The sequence below is a fragment of the Lutra lutra genome, chromosome 6 (assembly GCF_902655055.1).
Source record: "Lutra lutra chromosome 6, mLutLut1.2, whole genome shotgun sequence".
NCBI classification, from domain to species: Eukaryota; Metazoa; Chordata; class Mammalia; order Carnivora; family Mustelidae; genus Lutra; species Lutra lutra.
In genome coordinates, this window is record NC_062283.1 from 8,507,215 (window position 1) to 8,530,830 (window position 23,616).

The following is a 23,616-nucleotide window of genomic DNA, read 5'->3' on the forward strand; positions in this document are numbered from 1 at the left end:
CACAATACCCACCACCTGGTGCCCCCAACCTCCCACCCCCCACCCCTTCAAAATTCCCAGATCGTTTTTCAGAGTACATAGTCTCTCATGGTTCACCTCCCCTTCCAATTTCCCTCAACTCCCCTCTCCTCTCCATCTCCCCTTGTCCTCCATGCTATTTGTTATGCTCCACAAATAAGTGAAACCATATGATAATTGACTCTCTCTGCTTGACTTATTTCACTCAACATAATCTCTTCCAGTCCCGTCCATGTTGCTACAAAACTTGGGTATTCATCCTTTCTTTCTTTTTTTCTTTTTTTTTTTTTTTACAGCTTTATAAACATATATTTTTATCCCCAGGGGTACAGGTCTGCGAATCGCCAGGTTTACACACTTCACAACACTCACCATAGCACATAACCCTCCCCAATATCCATAACCCCACCCCCTCTCCCAACCCCCTCCCCCCATCAACCCTCAGTTTGTTTTGTGAGATTAAGAGTCACTTATGGTTTGTCTCCCTCCCAATCCCATCTTGTTTCATTTACTCTTCTCCTACCCCCTCAACCCCCCATGTTGCGTCTCCTCTCCCTCATATCAGGGAGATCATATGATAGTTGTCTTTCTCCGATTGACTTATTTCGCTAAGCATGATACCCTCTAGTTCCATCCACGTCGTCGCAAATGGCAAGATTTCATTTCTTTTGATGGCTGCATAGTATTCCATTGTGTATATATACCACATCTTCTTTATCCATTCGTCTGTAGATGGACATCTAGGTTCTTTCCATAGTTTGGCTATTGTAGACATTGCTGCTATAAACATTCGGGTGCACGTGCCCCTTCGGATCACTATGTTTGTATCTTTAGGGTAAATACCCAGCAGTGCAATTGCAGGGTCATAGGGTAGTTCTATTTTCAACATTTTGAGGTAGAATATATTTTAAAATTGCCTAAAATCAGTAATAAAAATACAAACAATTCAATAGAAAAATAGGCAAAAGATATAAATAGGCAGTAATTGGTCAAGTTGTCCATGAAAATATGAGAAGGTACCCAGTCTTCTCAATATTCAAGAAAATCTAGTTTAAGACTAAAACACACACACATACTTCTGTCAGAATGAAAAAGCTCAAGCTTGATTACACTGCTCCATATGGATGTGAATCATTGGTAATTTGCATTCTCTGAGGTGGGAGAGGAACCTAGCACTACTTGGTAAAGATTAAGATGCACACTCCTTACCACCCAGCAGTTCTAGTTCTACATAGTTATCCCCCAAAGCTTTTATACGTGCTCATGGAGTCATTTACAGGAATACTCACAGGACATTGCTTATAGCAGCTAATGATTACCACGATGTCCATCATTAGGAAAATGGATAAGTATACAGCAATCAAAATGAATAAACTAGTCCACCTTTAAAGACAGAGGTGAATTTCACAAACATCATATTGAGTGAAAAAGAAAAGGTAGAAAATACACCCACTATAGCACCATTTTAATAAAGTCTACTGTACATTTCAACAACACCGCACAGGGGAAAAGGAATAAAGAAATACATGAGGGGGATAAACACCGTGTTTGGAACAGTGTTCCTAGAGAAAGGAATGGAATTGATATTTAGGAGAGATGTGCCATGGATTTTAAAATATGTGTATAATATCTTGTTTCTCAAATTGGGTGCTAAGTATTGTTTGCCACACATTTTTGTGTATCTGAAATATTAAAAAATAAAGAGTGTGGGAATTGAGTAGAAAGTCTTTGAGATGTCTGACCATGAAAAACATCAAGATGAGAGAACTTGAAGATAACTGGATTCAACAAAATTTATTGTTGTAGTTGTCTCTTTTATTTTGAGTTGATGAGGGGAAGATACTGGCTTTCCTGCTGCATATGATGCCCAGCACCAGAAAGTGCCATTTTCGCAGCCTGGAGCATGTTGGGTGCAGATGAAGGACTAAAGATACAGAAGAGAGACTTGATAACAGAAAGAAAGGGGTTGCAGAGGAAGGGCACTTTGTAGGGATCCTTTTTCTGTTGAAATTAATTGGAGAGAAAGTGATGTATGTTAATGGAGGCAGTTGCACAGAATCAGACATGGACTGATGAGTGAGTGCCTAAGTGATGAACCCAGTTCCTCAGTGAAGTAGAGACAGAACCCCAGGATTAGCTAGTGTAAAATTCCTTCCTGGGAGAGTGAAGGCAAGCCCAGCAAATGGATATAATTACTGGCAGTACTGAGTGCCCATTTGAAGGTGGTGGTCATATATGTATATAGTGACTAATTCTTCTGCATCATGGGCATCCTCCACCATCATTCTACTCCATCATACTGACACAGAGAAGGCTTTCAGTGGACATCTATCCAAGAGGGTCATAAAAGTCTAGGGTAATTTTTTTACTGGACTTTGGAATCTAAAGAAGAAATTCAAAGAAAGGAGGATGAATATGGTGAACACAGGAGGGAGTTGAGGGGATTGAAGATCTCAATGAAGTCACAATTTTCCTTGTATGGAAAGTGAGTGGGAAGGAAAAGCTAAAGAGGAGAGTGTTTGTATACCCTGAATGATGTTGGGCTGCCTAGAGGCCAATTTTAGCATGGTGTTGCATTCAAAGTGACATCATTCCAACCAGCTCGGAAGCATAAAATAGAATTTTAAAATTTTTTACTGAAATGCCTTGGAAAGGGGCAGAGAAGAATTTTTTCCCTTGAAATGTAAGTTCCCCTTGCCTCTCATTTTCCCAGTGTCTTCCTTCTCACCTCTGCTGTAACACCATATAGAACTCAGCCTATAATTCCGGTGTGTTTCTCTCCCCTTCAACTCCATCTTCCAGATCTCAGTACTGCAGTGAAGAGCTTCGGGATCTTTATAACATAAATCAATCAAGCCTTGCTTTGCTCCATCTCATTTTTTCAGCAGTGCCCATTCTCTGGATCAGCACTACCAAAGTCCTGTAGCTTCCATTTCTGGTTCCTATCATTTGGATTTACAAACTTGCATGTGGTGTGGTTTCTGGCAATGATGAGGTCAGGAATGTAACCAAGTACAGCGTAAAGAAAAAGGACATCTGAGATAAGAAGATCCAGGATTTGAGGGGTCTGGCTATCAGAGAGATTATTCACATGGAGCTCAAGCCTATGTTCATATGCTGTTAGGAGATGTGATGAAGAAGACCTATTTTATGTTTTATTGAGGGAGAGGAATGACCAACAAATTGCCAGATGATTCTTGTGAGAAGGGAAAATAGCAGAATGATTATTATTCAAGATGGAGGAGGAGTAATGGTCTCAAAGGAGTGAGTTGAAGAAAAAATAGCTTCTATCTAAGAGGGCTATAGGAGAGCAGTATACCCAAGAGAGACTCAAGGTTCAGTTAAAGATAGCAGATGGGTGGGAGTAGTGGTTCAAGGAGGAGGCTCAAATTTATAAGATATTACTGAAGAGAAGTTTCCAAAAGGCACAGTGGAAGGCTTATTTTTTATTTCATTTTATGAGGGACAGACATGGAATAGATTCAGGAATTTACTGCACAGTTTGGGGATGAGTGACAGGGAGATAAACACTGAGGTTTGCTACTTGATGACTGAGGTAAAAAGGGATAGGAGCATTTTGCATTTAGTTGAAATTTTGGAGACAAGTGTGTTCCTGGGATCCAGGCTTGTGGTTCAGAGGTGTCATGTGGGGAAGATGGGGAATTTTTTTTTAAAATATTTTATTTATTTATTTGACAGACAGAGATTACAAGCAGGCAGAGAGACAGTCAGAGAGAGGAGGAAGCAGGCTCCCCGCCGAGCAGAGAGCCCGATGTGGGGCTCGATCCCAGGACCCTGGGATCATGACCTGAGAAGATGGGGAATTTTTGATGGGCCAGGCATATCTGCCCATTTGTCAGTGGTAGAGCTAGATTTTGGCTTCTTTGAGACATGATATTTTGAGAATTACACTAAGGAATTAATCATGATGGCACACAAATTTATGCCTGAAGATATTTACCACCATATTGTTTTTAATAATAAAATCTGCAAACATTTTAAATATCCAATAATAAGGAACTGATTAAACAAATTCTTATACTTTCATGATGTAATTCTATGTAGACATAAAAAATTATGTAGAAATGTATGTAATAAGATGAGGAAACAATAGAATGTATTTTTAAGTGGAAAAATTCTCACCTGGGTGCATAGGTAAATGTAAATGATTAGTTATATTTCTAATTCTTGGGTTGGAAATAAGGTTCATTATATTCCTAAAAACAAAAATAAAGTAAGAGAGGGCTATGGGTAAATAAAGGATGATCCAAGAATTATGATTAATAAGTTATCCTATCTGAGCTTTAGTTAAAAAATATAAGTCACAAAAGAACATACAGAGTGATCCTAATTTTTATTTAAAAAATATGAGCCACATTTGGTCTTTTTCCTCATTTCCTAAGCGTTTGTCTTCTTGTTCGTTCTCTGTATTTTAGCTCAGTTTCACTTTTAGTTACCTCTTGTGTAAAAAATCATCCTAGAATTTAGTAGCTTAAAACATCAACTATTTATTATTTCAGTTTCTGTGGATCAAGAATTTGGGAACAGCTTAATTGTGTGGTTCTGGCTCAAGAGGTTCCATCAGGATATCCCCAAAGGTTGCAATTATCCAAAGGCTTGACTGGGGCTGGAAGTTCCACCTCCAAGATGGTTCACTCATCATCTTAGCAGGAGGCCTTAGTTCCTCACCTCACAAGCCTCCTCACAGCTTGCTTAAGTATCCTCATGACATCCAAGAGAGAGGCAAGACAGAAGCCACAAGACTTTTCATGACCTAGTTTCAGAAGTCACACACTGTCACTCTGGCCACATTGTATTCATTAGAAGTGACTTGTTGAGTTCACTCAAAGACAGAGATGCAGCTGCTAGAGGTTGGAAGTTGGGTAGGCAGGCACTGATGTAACAAGGCCTAAGGAGCTATGGCTGGAGCAGTGACAGCTCTGTCACACCTCCTGTTATTCAAAAACTCTTGAGATATTAATCTGTCATTCCAGTCAGAATTTTTTTTTACCTTTTCAGCATTGCTTTCTAGTTAAAGTTCGTGTCCTCTTCCCTCACCTTCCCACTAATGTCCAGATGCTCTCATCTAATTTATGTATTACTTTAATTTAATTATTTTAATTGCACATTCTCAGTATTTACTAGCATCCACAAATCCACAAGTCAACCCTCCATCTGTCCTACACATTCTTTTAAATATTTTTCACAGGTGGTCATTCAAGACCTGTTTCCTTACCTCTGCTGAAAAGGGCTCACTACCTAACTGCCAGGTGAGGTATTCTATAAAGGCCCTTGATCAAGATTGATTCTTTGTTCTAGAAACCTCTCATATCAAAGATAGCGAGCTTATGAGATGTATCAATAATTCTGTGACAATCTGTGTTAGCTTGAGCCACCATGACAAAATATTGCAGAATAGGTGAGTTAAACAACAGAAATGTATTTTTTTCACAGTTCTGGAGGCTGGAATGTCCAAGCTCAAGGTCCAGTAGGATTCAGTTTCTGATGCAAAGTCTCTTGCTCTCTTGCAGATGGCCACCTTCTCCTTATGTTCTCACATGGCAGAGAGAGAAAAGAGTAAGCAAGCCCTCCTCTGGTGTCTCTTCTTATAAGGAGAGTAACCCCATCATTAAGGGTCCCGCCTTTATGACTTCATAAACACAATTACCTCCCAAAGGTCCCTTCTCCAAATATTATCATGTTAGGAGTTAGGGTCTCAACTATAGGTTAGGGTCTCATAACCCATAGCATGATTCAGAACTTCTTTTTGTATCTGAGATTAGGTAAGAGATTTTTGCTCTTAGTCTTTTAGGGAGCTCATCTCTGATGACTTGATAAGTACTTTTGGCCAGAAATGATCACGAAGTGATGGGTTCTTCCTCCCATCTTTGCAACTCTGGCACTTACTTTGGGGTGATGGTATACCCTGGGTCAGTTTTTTCTTCTCCAGAAAACAGAGAAAGTAGGAAAATTTCTCATTACTGGATGCTGGCCCTGATTCTTCACCCTATGAGTAATGAGTCAGTACTATTTACCTAGGAGGTTTATAATGATTATTTCACGTTTTAAATTCAATCCTGATTTTTCTGCAAATACAGCATTCAGATGAAGAGAAAGAACTCAGCTGTCTCTACAAACATATGGAAATCAATGATAAATGGACAGACTGCACAGTATATTTATTAACCAAGCTCGTATAAATCATAATTTTTCAACCATTTATTAAACTAATAGGATTGTTTTGGGAACATCAAAGAATTCTTTATTAGGTAAATAATCATGTTTATCTACTCAGTTATGGGGAAAAGCAAATCATTCACACTGCATTTACTCTGCCTCATCAGATCTCATTTCCCTTAAATGTCAGCTGTTGATAATTTTTACCAAACAACCTGGTTTTAAAAAGTCCAAATTTTTATCAGGCTTCAGCTACCTTTTGGTCCTGGAAAAGCCCTGCTGCTTGTTCCATTTTTTTCTTTCCCAATGGGGTAAATTTCTCCATGAGGCTTAAAATGGCTCTCCCATACTGAACTCAAATGTAGGTAGTTGGTGATACTGGCCAACTCTGTTTTTCTTCATTCATTTTATGCCAGTCTTTTCATTGTATGACCACCCAGGTACATCTCATCAGCCTGCTTTGATGATTAAGCCTGAGCTTACAATTCCCTTTGTTTTCATTCTTCTCCATCACACAATCAGCTGATATGGGCTCAGAGAGCACTGAATTTTTCCAGTGTTAATAGGAAGAAAATTGGGAAATTAAGTCAGTTACTTAACAAGGAAAATGTTTGTCATGTTTGTCACTTTGATTTATAATATCAATGTCCTGCAAAACTATTTTTATAAATAAGAATTTTATAAATAAAAATGTATTTTAGCCATATTTACCATGTACCAGGGGAGTTAGAAATTCCATTTATTTAGTAAATAGTTATTGATTGCTGTAAGGCCAGTCATTAAGCATAGTGGGAAATATGAAGATTTTTTGATTTATTCAAATACATTTACTGAGCATCAGTTATGTACCAGACCCTGGTTGAGATACTGGGGATATAGAGGTGAACAAGAAACAAGATTCTCGATCTCAGGAAGCTGCTACTTCAGTGGGAATAGAAAGATGACAAACAAGTAAGTAGTAAATAAAAATGATCATCAAGTAGCAGCAAGTGTTATAAAGAAAATTGAACAGAATAATATAAAAATGACTGTAGCAGTGAGAGAAGCAGGCATTTAGATGGAATAGTCAATGAAAGCATCCGGAAAGTGACATTTGATCTAATATGGATGATGAGTAGAGTAGGCACATTCCTTTTCCTGGAAGAGTTTACAATTAAGAAAGACTCTAAAACTGCATTCAATTTAGTGCAAAACCCCAAGCAGTTGTCCATGAGTTTTATGTTAGAAATGGCTTAACATCACACAACTCAAAGAATAAAATAAATACCTATGGGTCCATACTGATATAAATAAATTATTGAACAAACAAATGCAAAAGAATAGATAAACCTTCTTATAGAAGAATTTCAAATAATACATATAGATATTCCTTTCTACAGAAGGGAGAGCATAATTCCTCCCCTTTTTTGTGTGGTCTGGACCTTGTGACTTGCTTCCAAGGGGTGGTGGTGGGGGGGGACAAATTTTACAGTAGAAAAGCCTGACAAACACCACCTTATTGGAGTGATCAAGGTTAACATTACCAGGAATGAGTTACATGGATATCATGGACCCTCTGATATGATGTGACAAGGAAGGCGTTTTAACCTCCAAACCTACAACTATAATTTAACATGAGAAAACAGGAAAAACCCAAAAACAAAGTTCCTGACCAGTTCTCTTCAAAACTGTCAAGATCATAAAAAATAATAATATAAGAGGAATGTCTGCATCATTAAAATGGTGATATAGGTCATACCTGATTTTTGTACCTGTCACAAAAAGACCAATTAGCAATTATCCATAGACAAGAAAGCATGGCAAAAATCCCAAACCTGGAATAAGGCTGAAGAACCCCTGGACCACAGAGACCAACAAGGACCTCAATAGAAGGGTAAGATGATCAGCTTCACTCTGGAGGCATCACCCCTCCTCCAGGCCAGCATGGATACCACAATGAGCCTATGGTTTCTCCAGCGGGGAAAAGAAGACCCAAGGTGGATGACCAGCTTCCTCAGTATGGAAAGACTGGAGATGCACTCAGGTCTCATCTTACAGAGATCACTGGAGGATTCTGCTGGGCTGGACCACTGGGGATCACTGAAGGGGGGAGTTAGGAATTATAGCAACCAGCCCTCAAGTCTATAGACCAAGTGCCGGTTTCCAGTAGTGCCAGAGTAGAGATCTTAGCCAGTCACTCTGCCCATCTGAAGAGCCAAGCCAGTGTGGTCCTGTGTGGTAAGGGAGCTCAGCTGGCTGTCCTACTTGACTATAGTTTCCAGCCAGTGGGCCATGGCAGCCATGGAACTTATTCTAGGTCTCACTCAGGCAGAGAAGCAAGTTCAAAGCCTCACATAACTGCTGAACATAGCTTCCAGTCCCATGACAGAGAACCCATCAACTGTGGAGCCTATCCTAAAGCTTGCCTGGGCAAGGAGTCAAGCCAGCAGCCATGCCAAACTGATGATCATAGTCTCTGGCTCTGCCTAACCATGGAGCCTGAATAGTGAGTCTGGACAGCCTCAAAGCCCAATCTATGATACCACCAATCCATGGAGCCCAGCCTACAGCCCTGCCCAGCAGGGGAGCCCAGCTGTCCAAACACGGAGCACCATCTCAAGCCCCCATTTAACTGCAGGGTATAGCTGGAGGCCTCATCCAACCAGAGAAGCCAACAATATTATCTAACAGCAGAATACAGCCAATGACCTACCTGATTATGGAACACAGCTTGTGAATGTGTCCAATTTGGGGGCACATCCTGTGGCTCCACCTGATTGCAGAGAACAGCCTGCAGTCCCATCCAATTGTAAAGCCCTGTCTGCATCCCTGCATGAACATGGAGTCCAGCCAGCAGCACCATCTGGTGGGGGAGCACAACCTGAAGCCACCCAACCAAGAGTGGCTTCAGAGCCCAACTAGTGGCTTCCCTGACCATAGAGCAGTCAGCAGCATCCCCTTCCTCCCCTACCACTTCAGAGCATAGGCAATGGTATAGCCATACTAGAGACACTGACGGCAAATTCCATATGACTGTGGAAACCACCAGCTGACCTGTTCAGTGCCCCAAGCTGAGCTGCATGGTGAAGATCCTTCCCTGTTGCAATGAATCTGCAAAGTCTGGAAGAGATTGCTTACTCAGATGCATAGATACCAATGCAAAAATATAAAGATCAGGAAGAATCAGTTAAACATGACACAGTCAAAGGGAACTAATAAAACTCTAATAATTGACCATAAAGAAATGGAAATCTGTGAATTGTCTGACAAATAATTCAGAATAATCTTTTTAATGAAGTTTAGTGAACTACAAAACATGCAGGTAGAACACTAGACTAAGTTAGGAAAACAATGAGTATACAAAATGGGTTCAAAAAGAAATAGAAACCATAAAAAATCCAAACAGAAATCCCAGAATGGGAGAATTCAATAGGGAGTGTCAACAGCTAACTTGACCAAGCATCCAACAGCAGCAGAATACACATTCTTCTTAAGCACACATGGAACTTTCTATGATAGATCATGTTAGGACACAAACAAGTCACAACAAAGTTGAGAACATGGAAAGTATATCAAGTATCTTTTCCAACCACAGTGGTATAAAAACAGTAATCAATAATAAGAGGAAAGGTGGAAAATTCACAAATAATGGAAATTAGCAAACTTGAAAACAACCAGTGAATCAAAGAAGAAAACAAAAATTTAAAAGTATCCTGAGGCAAAAGAGAATGGAAACACAACCTACCAAAATGTATGGAATATAGCAAAAGCAGTTCTAAGAAAGAAGTTTATGGTTATAAATGAATACATCAAGAAAAAAGAAATATCTTAAATACACAATCTAACATTATACCTCAAGGATATAGAAAAAGAACAAGCTAAACCCAGAGTTAGCAGGAAAAAATGAATAACAAAGATTAGAGCAGAAATAATTAAAATAGATAATAGGGAAACAGTAGAAATGAAACAAAACTAAGAATTGGTTCTTTGAAAAGATAAATAAAATTGATGGACTTTTAGCTTTTTTAAGAGAAAGAGATAACTCACATAAATCAAACTATAAATAAACAAGGAGACATTACAAGTGATACCACAGAAATACCAAGGATCAGGAGAGATTCCTATGAAAATTATATGCTAACAAATTGAACAGCCTAGAAGAAATGAATATATTTCTAGGAACATACAACCAACTAGGACTGAATCATGAAGAAATAAAAAATCTGAACAGACCAATGATGGGTAAGGGGACTGAATCAGTAATAAAAACATCTCCTAAGAAAGAAAACCTCAAGACCAGATGGTTTCACTGGTGAATATTACTAGTATTTAAAGAAGAATGTCAATCCTTTCCAAATTCTTTCAAAAAATTAAAGCAAAGGGAATACTTCCATCTCATTTTACAAAGCCAGAATGACCCTAAAACCAAAGCTAAATAAAAAGCTAACTAGATTCTTAGCCTCTTTGGTTAGGTTTATTCCTAGGTATCTTATGGTTTTGGGTGCAATTGTAAATGGGATGGACTCCTTAATTTCTCTTTCTTCTGTCTTGTTGTTGGTGTAGAGAAATGCAACTGATTTCTGTGCATTGATTTTATATCTTGACACTTTACTGAATTCCTGTACAAGTTCTAGCAGTTTTGGAGTGGAGTCTTTTGGGTTTTCCACATATAGTATCATATCATCTGTGAAGAGTGATAGTTTGACTTCTTCTTTGCTAATTTGGATACCTTTAATTTCCTTTTGTTGTCTGATTGCTGAGGCTAGGACTTCTAGTACTATGTTGAATAGCAGTGGTGATAACGGACATCCCTGCCGTGTTCCTGACCTTAGCGGAAAAGCTTTCAGTTTTTCTCCATTGAGAATGATATTTGCGGTGGGTTTTTCATAGATGGCTTTGATAATATTGAGGTATGTGCCCTCTATCCCTACACTTTGAAGAGTTTTGATCAGGAAGGGATGCTGTACTTTTTCAAATGCTTTTTCAGCATCTATGGAGAGTATCATATGGTTCTTGTTCTTTCTTTTATTAATGTGTTGTATCACATTGATTGATTTGTGGATGTTGAACCAACCTTGCAGCCCTGGAATAAATCCCACTTGGTCGTGGTGAATAATCCTTTTAATGTACTGTTGAATCCTATTGGCTAGTATTTTGGCGAGAATTTTTGCATCTGTGTTCATCAAGGATATTGGTCTGTAGTTCTCTTTTTTGATGGGATCCTTGTCTGGTTTTGGGATCAAGGTGATGCTGGCCTCATAAAATGAGTTTGGAAGTTTTTCTTCCATTTCTATTTTTTGGAACAGTTTCAGGAGAATAGGAATTAGTTCTTCTTTAAATGTTTGGTAGAATTCCACCGGGAAGCCGTCTGGCCCTGGGCTTTTGTTTGTTTGGAGATTTTTGATGACTGTGAAACCTCTATCTTAAAGCCCTTTTCTATGTCCTAATAAAGGACACCAAATAAAGGAAAAAGAGCATGGAGCTGGCAAAGGTCTCTTTCCTGCCATAGTGTAGAGGTGATACATATCTCCTTTTCTTATACTCTATTGCCGAGAGCTAGTTATTTGGCCATCCCAAAACCCAAGATGATAGGAAATGAATTGTAACAGTATATCCAGCAAGAAGTAGAGAATATACATATTGATGAGTCCTAGCAATCTGTCATAGTTTTTGTTTTTTTCCTTAAACAGGTTGTGGGTTTTTTGCATAGATGGGGTCTCTTCAACTAAAAGCTCCTTGAGAGCAAGGATTGTCTTCTTTAAATCTGCTATAGGGACTAATACGATAACCATTCTCCAAGATGGCTCCCAGTGTTCTCTACTTTCTGTACTTATAGTCTTGTGTAATTCATTCCCATTTTGAATAGGCCTAACTTGTATAAACAATAGGATATTGAGAAAAGAATAGGGTGTGATTTCTGTGCCTATGGCTAGGCTATAAAAATCACTGTGGCTTCTGCCTTATTCTCTCTTGGATCAGAGGCTTAGGGAAAATCCAGCAATCATGTTGTGAGGACACACAAGCAACCCTATGAAGAGATCCATCTGGCAAGAAATCAGGGTACCCTGCTAACAACAGCACTAACTTGCCAATACTAGAAATGCATCTTCCTTCCATCCTCAGTCAAGATTTTGATGTCAGCACTTTAGGTTGTCAAATTTTTTCCCACAAGATTCACATCCATTCACGCATTCATCAAAACATTTCATTTGTTCCTCCAAAGACATTGCTGTCTTTTGTAATTGCCTTAAGACTTCACCCAAGAAAGAGATGGTGAATTGGATTCTTCTCACATGTCAGCTCCCATTGGTTGGTAGTGGTTGTTCATGTTGCCTCCAGGTCTCTGAGGTTATGTCCAAGGATGAAGGATGCAAGCCTTTATTCATCAGTAGTACATGCTAGAGAAATGGAAACAGTAGTAAGTACTTCGTGAACTACGTATTTGCCAGCTATGCCTAAGTATTATGACTCTTGTTTTTTCAAGTCTAACATCATCAGTTAGGATCCCATAGACTAGTAAGTACCATTTGGCCTAAACAAGGGCTCCAGAGCTTCAGGACTGATGAATGGCATAAGGAGAAGCTGAAGCCAGATGCTTTTTGGTCATAAGTCAGTCAATTAATCTGGTTTTACTTACTGTTAATTTCTTTGTTGTCTAAAATGTGTCTTATGCTATTTGTGGTGCAGATTGGTTGCTGAGAATCACGTGCTCTGTAGCTTTTGTGAAGATCCCACTCCTCAGCTCTAACTTCATATTCTTTTGATTAGATTTTTCTAGCACCAGAATCAAGGGCAAAAGGAGTTGTTAAATAACTACTGGAATTTGAAAGAAGCATGAGAAGCATTCTATCCTATCAGGGTTCATTTATATTCTGAGCAGAGTCTGGTGGCCATGTTCACTAAATGCATAAATTTTCAGGTACTTGTAAAATGCCAGGGTCATAAATCTTTTTTAAAAACAAAGCTTATTTATTTTCCTTGAAAATAAAGTGGTTTTCCCCCCTATGGAAAATAGAGAAAAGCTCAAAGAAGAAAATAAATTTAAAACAAAAAATCCATCCATGATCCCACCTATCAGAGACAACCAATGTTTTGCTGTTACATAAGTCAGAAAACACGAATAATTAGTATAATGTCATATATATAACCTCATTCTAATTTCTTCAGTTATGGCATAAGAAAAGAATTCCTGCATGATTACGAAGTCTTTGCAAGCTTCACTTAAAATTGTTTTCTATTTTATTATATTCCTTTATCAAAATGTACTGATGCATTTTCCTAAAATTAAGTTATTTTCATGGAGGGAAGGGAGGTGCTAAGTTGCTATAAATCTTTCAATAAGCAAAGACAGTATTATTTCAGAGTGAGATTTTTCATTGACTCTTGGAGTCCTACACCTGCAAGGCTGCCTTCAGTGAATGGATTAGAATGCTTTTCTTTCGTGGAAGAGGAATGGAGGCACTGTTTCTTGACTTGTGTATGCTTCTCCGGCATAGAACCACATTTATAGCCCCAAGCTTCTAGCAATTATACAGACACCAAAAGAAGAAAGTACTTTTCATTAGTTAGGTGAAGGTTTCCACCCCTTTCTAAAAGTAGATTGTCCTTATGAAAACTTTTTTTTTTTAAGATTTTATTTATTTGACACAGAGAGAGAGTGCACAAGCAAGGGGAGCAGCAGGCAGAGGGAGAGGGAGAAGCAGACTCCCTGCTGAGTAAGGAGCCCCAGGCAGGGCTTGATCTTAGGACCCTGGGATCATGACCTGAACCTAAATCTGCTTAACCAGCTGAGCCATTCAGGCGCCCTCCTATGAAACCTTCTGTAAGCTGAAATGGAATATGGCAAAATGTATCCCACCGCCCCCAGCCCCCACTTTCTGGAGGTCTGTGTTAATTGGCTTTGCTTTTTTTTTAACTTTAGTACAGTAACAGTTTTTTTCACAAAAGCAAAAATTCTTTTGGGATTTTTTTACATTGCGTTTTTATTTAAATTCCAGTTAGTTAACATACAGAGTGATAGTAGTTTCAGGTGCAGAATCTGGTGACTGAGCACTTCCATACAACACCCAGCGCTCATCACAAGGGGGTGGGAGTCTTCACCAACGGCTCAGCTAGGGAGGTGAGCCAAACTAGTAAGCATATGTGGAATTCTAAGACTATTTACCTGAGCAAAATATTTCTATCACCACCACAGAGCACATCTCAACTGCCTATGTTAGGATGGTAGATCAAGGGCTTGAGGTTAACTCAACTTCAAGGCACGATTAGCAAGTGAATCGCAACCTTGTCTGTGGGAAAGACTTGATTAGAACAAAGCTTTGTTCCATCTTCTGCATTGTTCAACTCTCCTCTACCCTTTTAGCTTCAGTGGGAATTGACTCTGATGTTGTAGTTCCTCATGTGTTTGATTGAAACATATTCTACCAGACACTCTTTTGTAAAAAGAGAACAGAACATTTGCATGTCTGGGGCCTTCTGAATTCTCTGCGCTATATACAATAATAGCGGGGGGCAACCCTCGCCCAGCCAGCTTTTTTGGCTTCCTCGTGTGTCCTGTAGGTGTGGACTCTTCTCACTGTTCTTTGAAATACCCTTTTGGACCAGAAGTGGCTATGTTTAGAGAGAAGAAAGGAGCCCTAACTGATGTCCAGGATATGAGCGATAAAGCTATTTGGGATCTTTGGTGATGGACAGGAATGTACAACCTTTCCTGCCATTCCTATTGCTATTGTGTTGTAAATTTCTGAGGTTCCCTGTTACATGCCTGTTAAAAATGATAAAGTTGGCATGGTCGGGGGTGGAGTGGAGGGAAGGTAGCACTGTAGCTAAAATCCTACAAACTTCCTCTTTATATAAATCCTAGCAAGGTCAAGGAGGTGGTACTGGAAGAATGATTGGGCATTTCTGTGAAGTGAATACCCCCCCATTATTGAATTCTTTTTATCTTTTAATAAATGTTATAAAGCCAGCCAATGTTTTAAGCTCTAAGGATTCTGCAGTGAACAGAAAAGAACAGCTCCTGCTCTCAGAGGGGAAACACTCTTGGTGTCGCGTTCTTAATGTTGGAGGGTAGAGGTGGGTCAGGGTTCGTTGAATAAGCTTACTCCACTAACTTGTTCCATTTTCAGTCACTCAGACCAAATCTTCTGTATCTGCTTTGACCTGCACACTATCCCTTCTTTCATGCTCTACTTCCGAACTATCAGAAAGTTCTGTTGACTCTTTATTGAAATCTAACCAGAACCTGACCATCTGACTACTTTGTCCCTATTGCTACCTTCCTGGTTAAAAATCACCATTATTGCAATAATGACATCATCTCCTACTACCTCTGTCCTTGCTCACTCGCTCCAGCATACTAGCCCAATTTACGGCTTTCATACTGGCTCTTTCCTCTTTCCTCTTCCGGAATACTTCTTCACCAGGCACACACTTCCTTTAAATCATTGTTCAAAACTTCTCAATGACACTTATCTGAACTACTCTGTTGCATGTTGTAAACAGAATCCCTACCAAGAGCTCTTTATTTCTCTTAGTCTTCTCTACTTTTTCTTTAGTGCATAAACTCTTCCCTTTCTAACATAATAAACTTGATGATGTATTGTATTTATTTTTTTATTATCTGCTTCCTCTTATTGAGGTAAGATCCAGCAGGGTGGGGGGTCTTTGTCCACTTTGTTCACTGATGTTTCTCAGGTGGTCACACCAGTGCTTGGTAATAAAGAATTATTTCCTATATCTAGAAGTCCATAAACACCTTGAAACTGATTGCAAAATGTCTGTATGTAATTTTCCAGAAAGCAGTATCATACCTTTTAATAGATAATCAAAAAGAATTGTGACCAAACTGGTTCTAAAACCACTGTATTTTACTTATCTGTAATGTGGTGGATTTGGGGATTTCTTAGAAATAATTTAATTAGGAAAAAATGTGAAATTGTAACAATGTGTCATATTAGATACTTTCTTGCCTCATGTACTGGCGTGCCTACAAATCTTCCTTGTGAAGACCAATTCTAGAGGATGAGAGAGAGGGAGAGAAAGAGTGTGCACACAAAATGTACTGGGAGTGTCTTTCATAGCAAAAAATCCAGAGCATGAATGATAATGATTCTGGTAACTAATAATGCTATGTTAATAACAATGCTAATACTCATAATTATTGCATGCGGAACTTTTCATCTAAAAGTCTCCAGGTGCTTTATAAACATTAATTAGTGACATTTCACAACACTATGTTGAGACAAGTAAGGATTATTATACCTATTTTATATCTTTAGATAAAAGAGTTTCTAAAGGTCGTATAACAAGATAAGAATAGAAACTAAGTGATACTTGGAAGCCCCCCTCCCCCAATTCCTGTTCAGCTACCAGTGCCTATGGGGTTTGAGTCCTCTTCTTTTTAGAATTGATTCATGGCCATGGGATCTGCACTAACGGAACGTTGAAGGCATCATAACACAGAGGAATGCAGGGTCCTATGGTGGCCTCAGAGGATTTGCTGGAACTCAAGGATGGGTCTGTTGTTTTGTTTTTATTTTAAAAGAACTTTTCAAAATAGATAATATTCCCTTTGCCTTTCTTTTCCCATCATGGTCTCTCCTTTTGTGGAGTTGACCTGTTTTTCATTATTTGGCCCCATTCTGTTTATTGTCTCTCCAGGCTCATCTAGAGCACATGTGTTCCAGTCCCAGGGGTCAATGCTACTAATAATTGTGGGAGCCCAGGCAAGTCCTTGAGCTTTTTGAACCCCAGTTTCTTCACCCATAAAGGAGCATGCTGGCTTTAGCATCTCTATGTTTCCTTTAACAATAAAAGTTCATGGTTCAATCCAGGGAACTCCTCTGAGAGAATTTCTTGAGGACAGTGTTCTTATTGGAGGTATAAGCAAGCAAAAAAGTTACTGCAGGGATGCTTGGCCAATCTAGAAGAGAGTATTCGAAATGTCTTGTTACTAAAAATTGTCCGAAACACATTTTGTGTCCATTTTCATTCACTTCTGAGACCCCTCTTAATGATGATCACAAGCTCTGAGTTTCTCCTGGATAGGTTAGAGAAAACCAGGTTGGTCCCTTGTTCCTCTTTGGGGGGCTTTGAGAAAAGAGTACCTGTTCTTGGGAAAGGCTCTCTGACTTATACCTCACCCTCTTCTGTTTCTGCTTTCTTAGGAACCTCCATGTCGCTCCTGGAGAGTGTCAGTTCACATCTTAATCACTTTGTGTGTAATCTCATTAGAGATAATCCCATTTGCCCGTGTTGGTATCTTTCCTTCCAGCGGAGGCTGGGATTTCTAGCATTTGCTTGGGAAACCCAATCCAGCTAGAGTTAGAAATAGGGCAGTCTTAGTTGAAGTCTTCCTCTGACTTTTGGTATCAGCATTGGAATATAGGAGGTGATTCTTTAAACCTTTCACACTAAATTTTTATGAGCCTTAGCAATTGGCAGAAAGGGCATAATTTTTTTTAAACATTGGTTTTGTGGTTTTTTTTTTTTTTTTGCAGTTTAAATGAAAGAAATATTTTGTTCACTTACCAAAAAAGTCTAAGAGACTTTAATGAATGAATCTAGTAATTATGTCCTCTTCTGATTACTCTGTTTTTCTTTGTGGGACTAGAAGTACTTAAACAAAAGAACAAACATAAAACACACACACACACACACACACACGATCTTCCCTTTTTTTTTTTCAGTTTGGACACTTGCCTTTTGGTGATTCTCATCAGGCAGTTCTGAGGTGGTAAAATTCCAGATAATTCAAGAACCACATTTGGAGGTTGAGGAGTTCTTTCAACGCAGCCCAGGACCGAGTCCATGTGAAGCTGGACGATGTGAGCAGGAATCCGTTGTTGCGGGAAATGCCAATCCATATGGCTCCCAGTTTGTCATAACATATATTGCATTAAACATGTGAAACAACTCTTATGGAAATCCCATCTCTCTCTGCCGCTCCCCTTCCCCAACATGCAGCAAATCCAAATCCTCGTATTCTTAAAGTGGGGCGAGGCGGGGAGAACAGCAGTCATTCTCATTTGATGGTTTGAAAAAAGAAAAGATGTCAGTACCACTCACTGACTGGCTAATGAATAATCAGATTTCACAGCGTGAGCGCTGGGGTGGTAATTTGGTTGCACGCCATGCTCCCAACCCATGGAATAGTGCTTCATTAATGTGAAGACCTGTATAATCAAACAATTAGCAGTCTCTCTGAAATGAAAGCAGCTTTTCATCAGCATATATACTTCATCGAAAGATGAGTCCCAGATCAGTGGATCTGACAGCAACTAGTCTTCCACTAACTGAGCAACAGGAACATGGAGGGTAATGTGGGTGTTTTCCACCAGTTCCTTTAGCTAAGGATCCTACAGCAGCCTGTGTTTTAGCATCACTGAATGGTAGCAAACATTTGCTGGGAATATGAAATTAGGAGAGTACCTTCTAATCTTATTTATATAATCTCCTATGTTACAGCTTCTGTGTTTTTCCTCACTTTCTACTTACAATGGTTAAGAACCTCAGAAAGATACTTTGAATTATCATGGGGAAAGAGGAACTCTGATCCTTCTCTTATTTTGCTGATTTACATCAATGTTTTGTGCCATCTTCATTCTGATAGAGCTGATTAGCCTCTTTGGTGACTTTCTGTCTGTAACCATGGAGAGAGGGTGCTGTTTTATGGCGGGCTCTCTCATTTGTGTCGTTGACTAATTCACATCAATGGATACCCAACAGGGCTGTTCATAGAAGCAGGAGGCAGAGATCTTGGGTTCCTGGTGCCCTATGGATAAGTCTCTTTCTATATCCTAAACAAGCCCTGAATTTATTGGGTTGCTTTCAACATACTGCTCAATGGCAAGGAGATGAGAAGTACTAACTCAAGACTTTTTTTTAAAGGTAAAATGTAAATTACCAACAAACTTCAGTGAATTTGCAACAGCTTTTTTGGCTCTTCTAAATCAGGGACAGCAAACTTTCTCTGCAAAAGGCCAAATAGTAAATATTTAGGCTTTGCAGGCCAAGAGGAAAAACAGAATTATGTAGGGACTTATATAACAATTAATTGAAAACCATTCTTAGATCCTAGGTCTTACAAAACAGACTGTGCACTGAATTTGGCTAGCAAACCAGTTTCCAATACCGGTTCTAAATCAGAGGCTTTGCAAAATCTTTCTTGTCATTGAGCAAAGCAATAGCCTTTGGATATGTTAATTTCCTTACATACATTATTGTTGTTTTATTGGGGATAATGAAAATTTTGTGAATATTATGTGTTTGTGCAACAGAAATATTTAGTAATAGTAAACATAAATGAATGGGATGGCTAGGATTTGTTGTGGGGAGAGGTAAAAATGAATAAACCTGAAATACTTTCTTAGTATCTTTTCATTGACTGGGATTGGTAATGAACCAAGACATAGAGTTTTCATATAGATGAATTCCTGTTCAACTGATGGATCATGGCTCTGACCACATCAAAGTTTTGGGTCTGAATTCTGGATAGGTATGGTGGTTTCACACAAGGGCAAAACACTGTTTCATGGCCACAGTCTGTATCTTTCCTCAAGTCAAATCTCAGAAAAGATGACTATTCGTGGAAGTATGGTTGAACCAAGGACAACTAGCACCAATCTTGAAAGGAGCATGCCCTTTGTGAGTAAAATCTCAGATCAGATTCTAGATTTGAATATTAAAACTATTCTTTGCAAACACAATTACCAGCAGGTTGAAGCAAGCATTCTCCAAGGGCAAGCTATCTATGAGCTCCAGGTGGATTATCTAGTGGAAGGTCATTCTCCAAAGGGTGCTGGTGAAGTCTGATATGGCTATTGATTGAGATTTCTAGTGACATCCCTGTTGCATGTTGTTCTCTACCATGTTCTGTTCTATATTTTTTATTAAAAACTTGCATGAGGACAAAGAAGGTATTCTTATCAAGGCTGCAGATAATGAAAAGCCTAGAGAGCTCACAAATTCAATGGATAACAATGAGTTACTCAGCAACACCTCTACCATTTACAAACACCATGAGTAAATTCAACAAAATACAATTTAGCTGTGGTAAATGTCCAATTTGTTATTTGAATTAAAAACAACTATACTAATTATGCAAGTCCGGGATGGGAAAGTCCTTAGAAAGGCACAAATGGAAACCAGTTTTCAGTAGTTTCAATGAGCTCACAGGGTGGTTAACAATAACTATGACTACATTCACAAAATTCAATTAAGCAAATTCACTGAGAATGCCAGATTCTACTCTGTTCCATTCATGGTGTATTTAGATGATGTGTTAAAAAAAAAAAAAAAAAAAAAAAAAAAGAAAGAAAGAAGAAGAAGTAGATAGTTTGATAAAGATCTACTGCCAAGTCAGGAAAGCAAAATTAAGTTGTATTACCATGTTGGAAAAGGACTGTTGAAAACACTGTGACTCTCCTCTCAGATGTTAGAGTTCTACCACAGACCCACCGAACCAAAATGCCTGAGAAGGTGCAAGGGAACCTGCACTCCAGGTAATTCTGATAAGAAACCAGATTAGGGAACCAGATCATTAGTGAAAGAAAAATACATTGAAGCAGATGAAATAATTAGTTAAAAATTTATATCTGATTCAGTATGTTTCAGTAATGATTTCACTTTTTTTCCATTTGTTTTGGAATCTTAATGCTAGACCGTGGCTTCTTTATTCAGGGACCAAGAATGTAAGGTTTAGAATTCTTTTCTGTGTGGGCCAACTACCTGCTGGTTGATGGACTCCGATTACACCCCTGATTCTAGCTACTTTCAATAGAGAAAGACATAGGAATTATTGAGTCTAAGATTTTGATGCATCACCAATGTAAACCTATCACAGGAGAAGAGTTCAAAGTTATTTTTTTTCCCACTGATAGCTAATCAGCAGTAACACAGGAAGGAAAGTACATATAGGGAGACTCAGTGCTGAAGGGCTTTACCATTCTATGTTGCTATGAGTATGTGCAACCATATCCCATATATACTATAGCTAAATGACCAGATTAATGTCTTCTATGGAGATTCCCTTTTGAACAGTCACCCAAGCTCAAAATCTAAGGCTTCTTTCTTTTACTTGCTCCTTACATCTAGATATTTACAATTTCTGATTGATTCTACCTCCAAAGGGTATTTCTAATCCATCCATTACCCCTCTGTTCTCATTGTTTTTCCCCTGGCAAAAATCTAGTGGATTATTAAGTTAGCCCTCCACCTTCTAATTCCTCAACTTGTCTTCCCAGGGCTGTGTGGTTCATTTTCTTAAAACAAGGCTCTGGTCCTGTTGCTGTATCAAAAACCTATGAGATGAAGTCTGAGCACCTAAACCTGCCCTGAAAGATGCCTCAAGGTCTGGTTCCAAACTTTTGTTCATTAATTCATTCAAAAATAATTTATTGAGCACTACTTTTGCCCAGGCATCAAGGTAGCAAAGTTGAAAAAGCAATTTTACATCATCTTATGTGGATCTCATATTCTTGCTCTAATTCCTTTGCCAACTCAGGGTCTCTCCTACCTCCCAGTTGTTGAACGTTGAATACCATCCAACCATGAAGTCTACAGTCCTTTCCAAAACATTCCCTGATCTATTCTTCTTTGAACCCTACAGTCCAATGTTTATGGCAATTATCCCTTTTTAGTAGTTTGGATATTCAACCATATCTTTTCTGCTGGGATACAATGTTCATTAAGCATTGAAACTAGGCCTTGTTTATCTCCGCTGCCCCTAGAATGGTGGCCAATAGCTAAGACATACTCTACATGTATTTGTTGAAAGAAAAAAATAGGCAACAAAAGCAAAAATAATCAAGTGAGACTACAATGAACGAAAAGACTTCTGCATAGCAAAATAAATGATCAACAAAATGAAAAGTCAAACTATGGAGCAGGAGAAAATACTTACAAATCCTATATCTGATAAGGGCTTAATACTCTAAATATGGAAGGATATAGGACTTGATATAAAAAAACCCACATATTTAATTTAAAATGGGCAAAGGACTTGAACAGACATTTGTTCCAAAGAAGATATACACAATACCAGCAACAGGTACATAAAAAGTTAGGTAAACATCACTAATCACCTAAAAATGCAAAAACCACAGTGAGACATGTGGTTTTTGCATTTTTACAAAATGCAAAATTTACACTTTTGCATTTTGTAAAAATGCACTTGTTAGAATGGCTATTACAGAAAAGACAAATGATAATAAGTGTTGGTGAGGATGTGGAGAAAGGGAAACCCTTGTGCCCTATTCTTGGGAATGCAAACTGCAGCCACTCTAGGAAGCAGTATGGAAATTCCTCAAAAAATTAAAAATAGAGCTACTCTATGATTCTGCAATCTCACTTCTGGGCATATATATGAAGGAAACGAAATCACTGTCTTGAAGAGCTATCTGCACACCCATGTTCATGTCAGCAGTATTTACAATAACCAAGACTTGGAAACAACCTCAATGTCCATTGACGGATGGATAAAGATGAATATGGATATGAAATGGAGTATTGTTTTCCTAAAAAAAAAAAAAGAAGAAGAAGGAAATCTTGTCATTTGCAACAATGTGGATCAAGCTCAAGGGACTTATGCTAAGTGAAATAAGTCAGACAATGGTAAATATGGTATGATGTTATTTACATGTGGAATCTTAAAAAAACAAACTCATAGAAACAGAAAGGCAAAGAATAGATGGACAGTTGCTGGGGCAGGCAGCGGCAAGAGGGATGGAGGAAAATGAGGAAATGGATGAAGGTGGTGAAATGGACAAACCTTCACTGATAAGATGAGTAAGTTCTGGGCATTTGATGCACAGGATGGTGACTGTAGTTAACCAGACAGCATTGTATCCTTGAATATCATGCTAAGAGAAGAGATCTTGAAAATTCTCACACCACACACACACGCACACAAATAGTACCCATGAGAAATGATGGATGTGTTAACTAACCTTATGTGGTAATAATTTTGCAATATGTATGTATATCAAATCACACACCAGACACCTTCAACTTACACGATGTTATATGTAAATTCCATCTCAATAAAGCTGGAAAAAAATAAAAATAACTTGCCTGATACCAAAATACAGAAAAAAAAAAAGAGGGTATTTGTTCAAATAAAGAATGTTCCAGTTGGGTTAAGGGCAAGAGCTTTTGATTTATGACATATGGTAACAGTGAAAAGAAAGAAAGCATGTGAACACTTAATTATGTAAATAAAGGTATGCCAGAGTTGCTGGTTGAGGCTACATCATAACTGAAATGTCACTCTTCTCCTGAACACAGCTAGCTTGTGTGTTGCCAGTGGTCACTTTCTAAAGGGCTGGACGTTGGCCCTCAGTAGGTTTCTGTTCCCTGCACATTAGGGTCAGCAGCAGGTGAATGTGGGACAGTTCAAATTTCAGTTGACCGCTGAGGTCCTTCGTTTTCCAGTCTAGCACA